Here is a 10,020-nt window from a genome sequence, read left to right as displayed (position 1 = left end):
ACATTAACGGCGCTACACAAATCAGCCAAATATTATTATTAATATTCTAAAGGAGTATACATTTAAAGTTTTCTGTAAAGCAATCCACAAAGACTTTTAACCATTGTATTAATAAAATATATATAGAGTGAAATATGTAGACTATTATTTTGAATACGGGCGAGAAATATGAATGTAAAACAAAATAATTTTCTGTTGCCTATTCAATATCAAATCAAAAATATTCTAGGGACTACATTCGATTAATTTTCATTGTATATTATTACGTAAATTGTTTGGTCTCGGTCTAATCAAGATAATAAGATTCGTAAAAACATGGAGAACCGTATAAACTCGAATAACAAATACCACCGCTTACCTCTAGAACTTGGAACAGCGATATCGGATGCGGAAGTCGGTCATTTGGTGAAGAAAAAACGTACCAAGTAACGAATGATACCGATTTAATTATCGAATTATTTATGCACATGATATACTTACATACTACACCAAAATACTTAGCCGAATACCTAATTAAGAGATTAATTGTTATGCATAAAAAAGAATACATTAAACCGTGCATAGTAATATATAAGAACACTTTTTTATATTCTTGCTGAACAGGGCAAAGCCTGCAGGTTTTACTGCAGCAGTAAGCGTGAAATAAAAACATCTTATGAGAAATTCTCACACAGTATATAATCTCCATGGAGACTGGAGACTGTCAAGTTTTTCATTATCTTTTATATCTCGTGTTTCGAATCTGAAACTTGACTTGTTTTCCAGCGAGACAGTGATACTAACTTGTTTTAGCTGGATTGTTAAATGAAACAATATACCTAAGTAAGTCCTAACATGCCTTTAGACTGTGCTATAATATGTGTATAATACCTTTTAAGGCAATGATGAAAAAACCAATCCATTTAAAATAAGTACCCATACATTTTTTGCGTGTGTGGTGTAAAATTTAGTCAAGGACGTTCATTGTCCAGTCTGTTTAAAAATAGGCGCTAGTAAAAAGTAAAACACGTCGTAGGAACACCACAACATAAAATATATCTATTTTTTTTAATCTGAGAGATAACATGCACGTTTTAAAGGTCATCGTAATCTCCGATTATAGATGAAAAAGTATTATATTTGTTATTTTAATCTCATCTGTTAAGTCCTCATCAATAATAAATTAATTCATATATTACCTCAGGACGGAGCGCTAAATATAACCTTTTATTGGAAAAGTTGAAAATAAGTAGTTTTTTAGAGTGGGAATGTATATATTAGCAAAACATTTTCAATCCATTTAGCGTCACTTTCTTAATCTCTCTTTTTGTGAATACATCTGCCACGGCGTCCACGCCTCCCTGTCATGCATAAACATCAGGGAATCTAGGTAATAATGTTCCCGGTTCTCAGTAATAATATTCCTTGCCAAAATGTTCCCAATTAGAAACAGGTAAATATCATTATATTGGCACAGTTATTTAGCAGCCTCAACACGTCACGATGAACCCAACCTAAGCTGCATTACAACGTTTAGTTGTTGGTATCTATTTGTGTTTTTTCCACTGTGCGACTATTACTCGGCAGGATTCAGAGCTAAACTTAAAAGTCACCATTTTTAGACAGCCATATCCACAAATGTTCACAGTCCTCACCGTCATGAACCGCGACATTATAAATAACTAAAAATGTTAACAACTAAGATTTTGTAAGCTTTTTAAGGTCATTTCATAAAAAAATCTAATGAATTTAATACCAATAATAATGAAGGGTAAAATAGCAAATGTAAAATCATATAATGTCCAGTATTTTTACTATAGTATCATAGTGTGCGTGCAAAGTCGTTAACTTTTAAATAAATGTGTGTTTATCTGAAGTGACCTGCCAGGTAAGTATGTTTTTCTGTTAACTGTTTGTAAATAATACATTTAGATAGAGCCTAGGAACTCATAATGAATTGTAAATTGAGATGATTTTTAACAAAAAAAATTGTAACAAATTGTCCAATTATTATTATTAACTAGGAACATTTCGGCATGGAACGATTTGACGGGGGACATTTTGGTAGGGAACATTTTAGCTGGGGACATTTTTACAAAGAACATTATTACCGGCAACGACATTGATAACTCCACTGTGTGCACCTCACTTCCTTTAATTACCTTATCATTTGGCCTTGAATGCAGAAATAATATTTATAGATACCTACGTAGGTGCATGTCTCAAGAGAAATTCATTCTCTAAGAGAATGCTTTTCAGAAGCAACATTCCTGCCATCGACTGTTTGTAAAGCTTTCCGAGAAACAAATAGGATAAATTAATTCAGGCAACTAAAATTCGCAAAAAATCTCTTTCTTCATCAATTATGAGCTGAGTGCAAAGTCTTGAACCGTCATTAACACTCGAACCTTGGATCTAGCCAAAAAACTTACTCCACTTACAACTTTGATGTTACAACTGTAAAAATATTAACCTCCAATTTTACTATTATTTAAACAAAAAACATTCTCATTAAGAATTGCTAATACCGTAACACAATGCTTGACGACTTCCATCCCGTTATGATGTACCTACGTATTTGTGTTTGAGTTGAAAGTTTGTGGGTTTGGGAGATACATAAACAAGCGTCAACCAGTTTCATATTTTTACTACGTGAGAATGGATCGTTTTAACGTCTTGTTCATACTTAACACATCTCAAAATACTCTCAATACTAGAACAAGCCATGCACATTGCACACTAACTACAAATAATCAGAACAAACACATCCTTTTTACAAAAACACTAAAGATACCAGGCTGTGAAGCTATACAATTCACTTTCAACACAATTTAAAACAACAGAATACACAAAACAATTTATATAAAAAAAATGGAATTGGCTGCAATCCTCATAAGTTTCAATGCGTTACTCATAAGATAAATTATACCTTATATACCGTACTCATAAGATAAATTTATTTGGTCAAAACTAAGCAGAAGTCCACTTTTTTAACGTATCATACTAAATCCACTGTTATTATTAAGTAAATTATCATTTGAAAAATGTTCTCAAAAAAACAGGCAAACTCTTAAAAACAAAAAAAGGCACACGCGTAAAAGACAATGTACAATATATTTGTATTATTAATATATTTATCGTTAAGAATTTATTATTAACCCTTAAATGCATGATTTATTTATTTTTCTGGAAAAAAATAAATAAATAGATATTTACATGCATATGCAAGGAAATATAAAGAATTTTATTTTTTTGTAATTTTTTAATGATATTTGATTAAAAAAAAATTCTTGCAGGTTTACAACATCATGTATTTAATAAAAATTATTATGAACAATTTACGTGTGAAAAAAAAATAAAAAAACCTAAAAAAAATTCTCAAAACTAATAAGTGTACCGGAAAAATACGAGTTATTACATATAAGTATTGTATTATTGTATCTACTTACCTAAGAAAATCAAAATAATAACAGCAAAACAAAACTGTAATTCTAAACTCCAACCAATTTTCGAGAATCTTCACTTTGTTAAAGAAAAAGTGACATTTGACATTCGCGAAAGAAAAAAAAGGTGATGCCACTCGATAAAATATATAACCGTGAACTTGATAATTCTAAAACGGCATGCATTAAGTATACACCAAAGAGTTAAAGGTGGTTTGAACGGTATGTTGCAGTTTTTCAACAGTATGCATTTAAGGGTTAATATAAATAAATAAAATCTATACTCCTCTTTCAAAAGCATTGAAAAAACGTCGTCTGCGATATTAGTCATTTTTGTACGAAAAAGAGAATAAGGAAGTAAATAATATCAAACATTGTTTTTATCTATGACTTTGACCAGCTTAAGTATATAAAATAGAACGTAGTACTTATTTATTGAAAAAATCAAGATGCTACCTACATCCTACATACGTATATATTCATATTAAAATTGTACCTATGAGAAGTTACTTAAGTATTTCTTAATTTGCATAATGCAATTTTATTGGACCGCCTGCCATATAATCATTACATTAGTATCATGTTTCGATCAACGTGAAATATATCAACTTAAAGAACTCAACGCAGGTTGCGATATTATTTTTCTAAGGAAAAATTGTCGCATTTAAATAAGCTTTAAGGCAAGTTATTTGCAAAAGTTTGGGCAAATATTTATTTATTTTTAGGAAGTACATTTTTTTTTCATGATATTTGAAAAATGTAAAATAAAGCAGATTGTGCAGAGTTAGTATCCTTTCTGAAAAGTTTGGTTTAGAAAATTATTTTCGTGTCAATGATTGGGGTAATCATCAATTAAATTAAACAGGCATGAATAAAGAAAAAACAATAGAAAAGCCTTCCATATAAATTTGAACAAGGCACTTCTGGGGCAGGTAATATCTATTTTTATGAAAACCAAAAATACATTTCTCAGATAGAGTCATCTATCGACAATTTCCGAAAACATGTGAATATTTTTCCCGTGAGGCGCTTCTGGGCGGACAGCGACATCTCTGTTTTCACAGTTTGTAATATTATTTGAACTTTCTTATCAAGTATTAAAAATATTTTATTGGTAGTTTTCTAGCATTTTACAACGTTATACAGAGGACTAATGCACGTATTACCTCCGGAAACTAAAAATATATTATAATTTTAATTAAATAAAAACGATTTATGCATTGTTGTTATTTGTCTAAAAAAAAATTATTTTGGACAAAAAAAGAGATATAATAATGGTTGAAAACTAGGTAAAAAAACTACGTCAAAACGATTAAAGCCTTATAAAATATGTTGTATATCAATTAAACGAATTCGCTGGAAACTTGAAGGACGCATTAACTTTGCGAATATTTTTGCAATAAAAAAATCTGAATTCGATGTGGAAAAATTGATGGTTTCCATAAAAATCATCCCAAATAACGGTGGGTTTATTTTTTTCTGAATTAGCTTTTTCTTTTTGAAAATGTGTTGTGTAGGTACCTAATCGTTGCGTTAAAAAAAGTCTAAATCTCAGTAGGTAGCGCACCTACACTGCAGAGGAGAGGGCCATCTGTCTATTGCCCACCGGCTAATCCTTTTAAAATATTATAGATTTTTGCAGTCACATATGTAATAGGATCGTGTCGGTATATTCAACCCGTCCACTATTTTTATGCACTTTTCCTTTGAGAAGCGAATTCAAAGATCCAATATACAGGGTGGTTAGGGACGTACTTACCTCGGTTGGTTAAAAAAATATAGATCTTTCACATATAATTATGTCTTCACTGGTTTCTCAGCCAAGTAACCGCGGAACCATATTGCTCGACCATTAGTCTCAAATACCCATTGTTTTAAAATGTTTTTTGCTGAAAAAAGTCACCGGAGACCAAAATGCTGTCCACATTCTTTACTCCAAATAAGCACAGGATTCGATTGTTAAAGTTAGCCTACCACGTCTGTTAACACTCTGTAATTGTGTGTACAAGAATTTCAGGTAGATTGAATTTTATTCACCTGAAAAAGCTGTAGATAATGAGATTTTTATATTGATTGCTATTAAAATAATCCCGAAAAACAAGAAAATGTTAATTGGTCAAAAAACCAATGATTTTTGGCACCGGATTTCAATATCTGCAGTGACGATTGGCGACCCTTCAGACTGCAAAGTTAATCATGTCGATCTGTATTGGATGTTAAAGAAATACGCATTAATAAGGGGAATCGTCAACTACAATAACCAAATAACTGATATCGGTTATCTGTCCATCTTTTAATTAAAGCAAATTAAGCACTAACTTGTTAATTCGCTTTGTCTTAACAGAAGCGGTGAAATGTAACAGTTACAGCCATTGTTGTTGTTATTATTGTTCGCAGATGACAAAGCGACGACCATTATAATTACTGTCTTTCTTATCAAATTATTATTATGGAAGAGAGTAACGAATATTGTTCTTTGTCCAACATTTCAGTGATACCTTTTCTAGTGCTGGGAAAGCTCGAAACTATTTTTGATAATCGAAACAAAATGAAAAAAAAAAAGTTTTCGAATTATTTTATCGCGTATTAGCACGGACACGGGATGTACAGATTGATACAAATATGGTTTATTACCAAGTAAGCTCCGATACGAAATCAGAAATCAACATGGCCAGTGGCCATCCACCGTTATTTCGTCTTCCGGCTCGGATGCATCGGAGATTTATAACGGAAACAACTTTATTTTTCGGAATAACTTTACTGAGTAAAACCTCAAATTGTAATATTTAAATATTGAAGATAAAATATTTAAATATATGACCGTTTCCTTTTCTGATTTTTCTGTTTAAGATTTTCGTTGAGAAATCACTAATATTGTCTTCAATATTTAAAGGAAACAACTTTATGATTTAAGATTTTCACCGCCAAAAGTATTTTTGTTATTTGTTTTTGGGGTATTATGCCGTGTTGCGCTAACTCCTTCTTTGGCCAACGTTTCGGACAGCATTGCAGTGTCCATCATCAGGGCAGATGTGTTAAATCCTGGGGAGACCGAAAACTTATAGAGCACGGCTGATTACGGAGGCCATTGAAATTCATAAAAATCCCGTAAACATTAATAGAGACGATGGAGCTAAGCTTAATAGTTCTTGGTATCCGGTAATTGACGGCTACACCAGAGCTAAACGAAGAAAACCACTTTAAATAAATAATGATACGTTAATGTTAGCTCAGAGGGTTGGAGCTGGCAACACGGTATCACAACCTCATACTTAAGCTCACATTTTAACACAACCTCAAATAACACATCTGCCCTGATGATGGACACTGCAATGCTGTCCGAAACGTTGGCCAAAGAAGGAGTTCGCGCAACACGGCATAATACCCCAAAAACAAATAACAAAAAAAAAAGAAACAACTTTAGTTCAGAAACGTATTTGTACGTCATAAACTTTTCGGAATGCAACCTGACAACAGTCAGATAACGAAGCGATTTTTGTGATGTTTCGACAAATTTTGAAAACATTTATTGATCAGTTCAAAATAGGTATCTTCAAATCAATTATATTCCTTAAAGCATATTAAAACAATAAAAAAACAGCTTCTCAAATGTCAGACATGATGTCATCATAATATTTTCAATTAGTATAATTCAGTAGGGGTCTATTTATATTAAAGATTATCCGCGAACATGTAAAAGCTTAGAACGAAATTGTTGCTAGGACGAATATTACGACGTATATTACGTTCCAAAGAAAAATAAATTGAACCGCTTAAAAATGTAGTTAACGAATAATGATTTGTTTATGTATATACTAAAGGACCAGCAAAGCTTCGCTATTGCTTCTGTCTTTCTCTGGCGTCTCCTACTTCTTCCACCATTCACTACTGTATACAACAATGCTACAGTTAAAAACTACATTACATCTACTTTAATTCCACTTCGTATCTCATTCTGGTGGAAGGATATCGCGATAAGTATTCCTCGGGCGTCTCCGACTTCTACCACCATTCACTACTGTATACAACAATGCTACAGTTAAAAACCACATTACATCTACTTTAATTCGACTCCGTATCTCATTCTGGTGGAAGGATATCGCGATAAGTATTCCTCGGGCGTCTCCGACTTCTACCACCATTCACTACTGTATACAACAATGCTACAGTTAAAAACCACATTACATCTACTTTAATTCGACTCCGTATCTCATTCTGGTGGAAGGATATCGCGATAAGTATTCCTCGGGCGTCTCCGACTTCTACCACCATTCACTACTGTATACAACAATTCTACAGTTAAAAACCACATTACATCTACTTTAATTCGACTCCGTATCTCATTCTGGTGGAAGGATATCGCGATAAGTATTCCTCGGGCGTCTCCGACTTCTACCACCATTCACTACTGTATACAACAATGCTACAGTTAAAAACCACATAACATCTACTTTAATTCGACTCCGTATCTCATTCTGGTGGAAGGATATCGCGATAAGTATTCCTCGGGCGTCTCCGACTTCTACCACCATTCACTACTGTATACAACAATGCTACAGTTAAAAACCACATTACATCTACTTTAATTCGACTCCGTATCTCATTCTGGTGGAAGGATATCGCGATAAGTATTCCTCGGGCGTCTCCGACTTCTACCACCATTCACTACTGTATACAACAATGCTACAGTTAAAAACCACATTACATCTACTTTAATTCGACTCCGTATCTCATTCTGGTGGAAGGATATCGCGATAAGTATTCCTCAGGCGTCTCCGACTTCTACCACCATTCACTACTGTATACAACAATTCTACAGTTAAAAACCACATTACATCTACTTTAATTCGACTCCGTATCTCATTCTGGTGGAAGGATATCGCGATAAGTATTCCTCGGGCGTCTCCGACTTCTACCACCATTCACTACTGTATACAACAATGCTACAGTTAAAAACCACATTACATCTACTTTAATTCGACTCCGTATCTCATTCTGGTGGAAGGATATCGCGATAAGTATTCCTCGGGCGTCTCCGACTTCTACCACCATTCACTACTGTATACAACAATGCTACAGTTAAAAACCACATTACATCTACTTTAATTCGACTCCGTATCTCATTCTGGTGGAAGGATATCGCGATAAGTATTCCTCGGGCGTCTCCGACTTCTACCACCATTCACTACTGTATACAACAATGCTACAGTTAAAAACCACATTACATCTACTTTAATTCGACTCCGTATCTCATTCTGGTGGAAGGATATCGCGATAAGTATTCCTCGGGCGTCTCCGACTTCTACCACCATTCACTACTGTATACAACAATGCTACAGTTAAAAACCACATTACATCTACTTTAATTCGACTCCGTATCTCATTCTGGTGGAAGGATATCGCGATAAGTATTCCTCGGGCGTCTCCGACTTCTACCACCATTCACTACTGTATACAACAATGCTACAGTTAAAAACCACATTACATCTACTTTAATTCGACTCCGTATCTCATTCTGGTGGAAGGATATCGCGATAAGTATTCCTCGGGCGTCTCCGACTTCTACCACCATTCACTACTGTATACAACAATGCTACAGTTAAAAACCACATTACATCTACTTTAATTCGACTCCGTATCTCATTCTGGTGGAAGGATATCGCGATAAGTATTCCTCGGGCGTCTCCGACTTCTACCACCATTCACTACTGTATACAACAATGCTACAGTTAAAAACCACATTACATCTACTTTAATTCGACTCCGTATCTCATTCTGGTGGAAGGATATCGCGATAAGTATTCCTCGGGCGTCTCCGACTTTGTGATGAAAGGCTTTAAATCACAGTGAAAAAAAACAGATAAACCATAGCTGCAAAAAAATATGCAAATTATTTATGAAAACGGACATGCTAACGACATCTGGCGGAGAAAGAATTGATCCAGCTTGCTTGCAGTAGACACCTGTAATAGTTGAAATTAAATCTAGGTTCCGGGACGAAAGCAGAGAGGTCGTAAAATCGTCTAGGACGACTGGTACTTCCCCTTTCCCAGGCCTATAAATAAAAATTGAATTTTGTCAACCAATAGATCTGAACAAAGAGCTATAAAATTTTGAGTAACCAATCAGTGAACGAAGGGGGGTGTGTCTACGAAAGACAAAGGATTGAACCTTGGACCCGACATTAAAAAAGACAATTAATGGCTTCTTCTTTCCCACAGAAATTAGAGGTGAACGCACTTTAGGGTCAACATCGACTTTCAAGGTGACAAACTCCTGGAAATGTTTACAATAACTGAGACGTTTATGGGGTATCGAACCATTGAAATCGGGTGCTTGGAAGTCTTACAAGTTGTAAAGCGCACACACAAAAATGCAATGAAAAAAATTATAAACGTGATAGTATAAAAAAAGGACGGGAAAAGCGAAGGAAAATCACTGGCAGAATTTTCAACTGTAGTACAATTATTTATGATAGAAGGAGGGTGTCATGTTCGATAAAAATCGTACTAAAGAGAGGTGAGAGTTTTGGAAACAATGGAAATTAATCGTTATCAATTTAAGATGAAACGGACATATTGGTAAATCAATTTTGAAT

The sequence above is a fragment of the Hesperophylax consimilis genome, chromosome 1 (assembly GCF_061612785.1).
Source record: "Hesperophylax consimilis isolate HC1 chromosome 1, BYU_Hcon_1.0, whole genome shotgun sequence".
NCBI classification, from domain to species: Eukaryota; Metazoa; Arthropoda; class Insecta; order Trichoptera; family Limnephilidae; genus Hesperophylax; species Hesperophylax consimilis.
Note: the sequence above shows the minus strand (reverse complement) of the source record.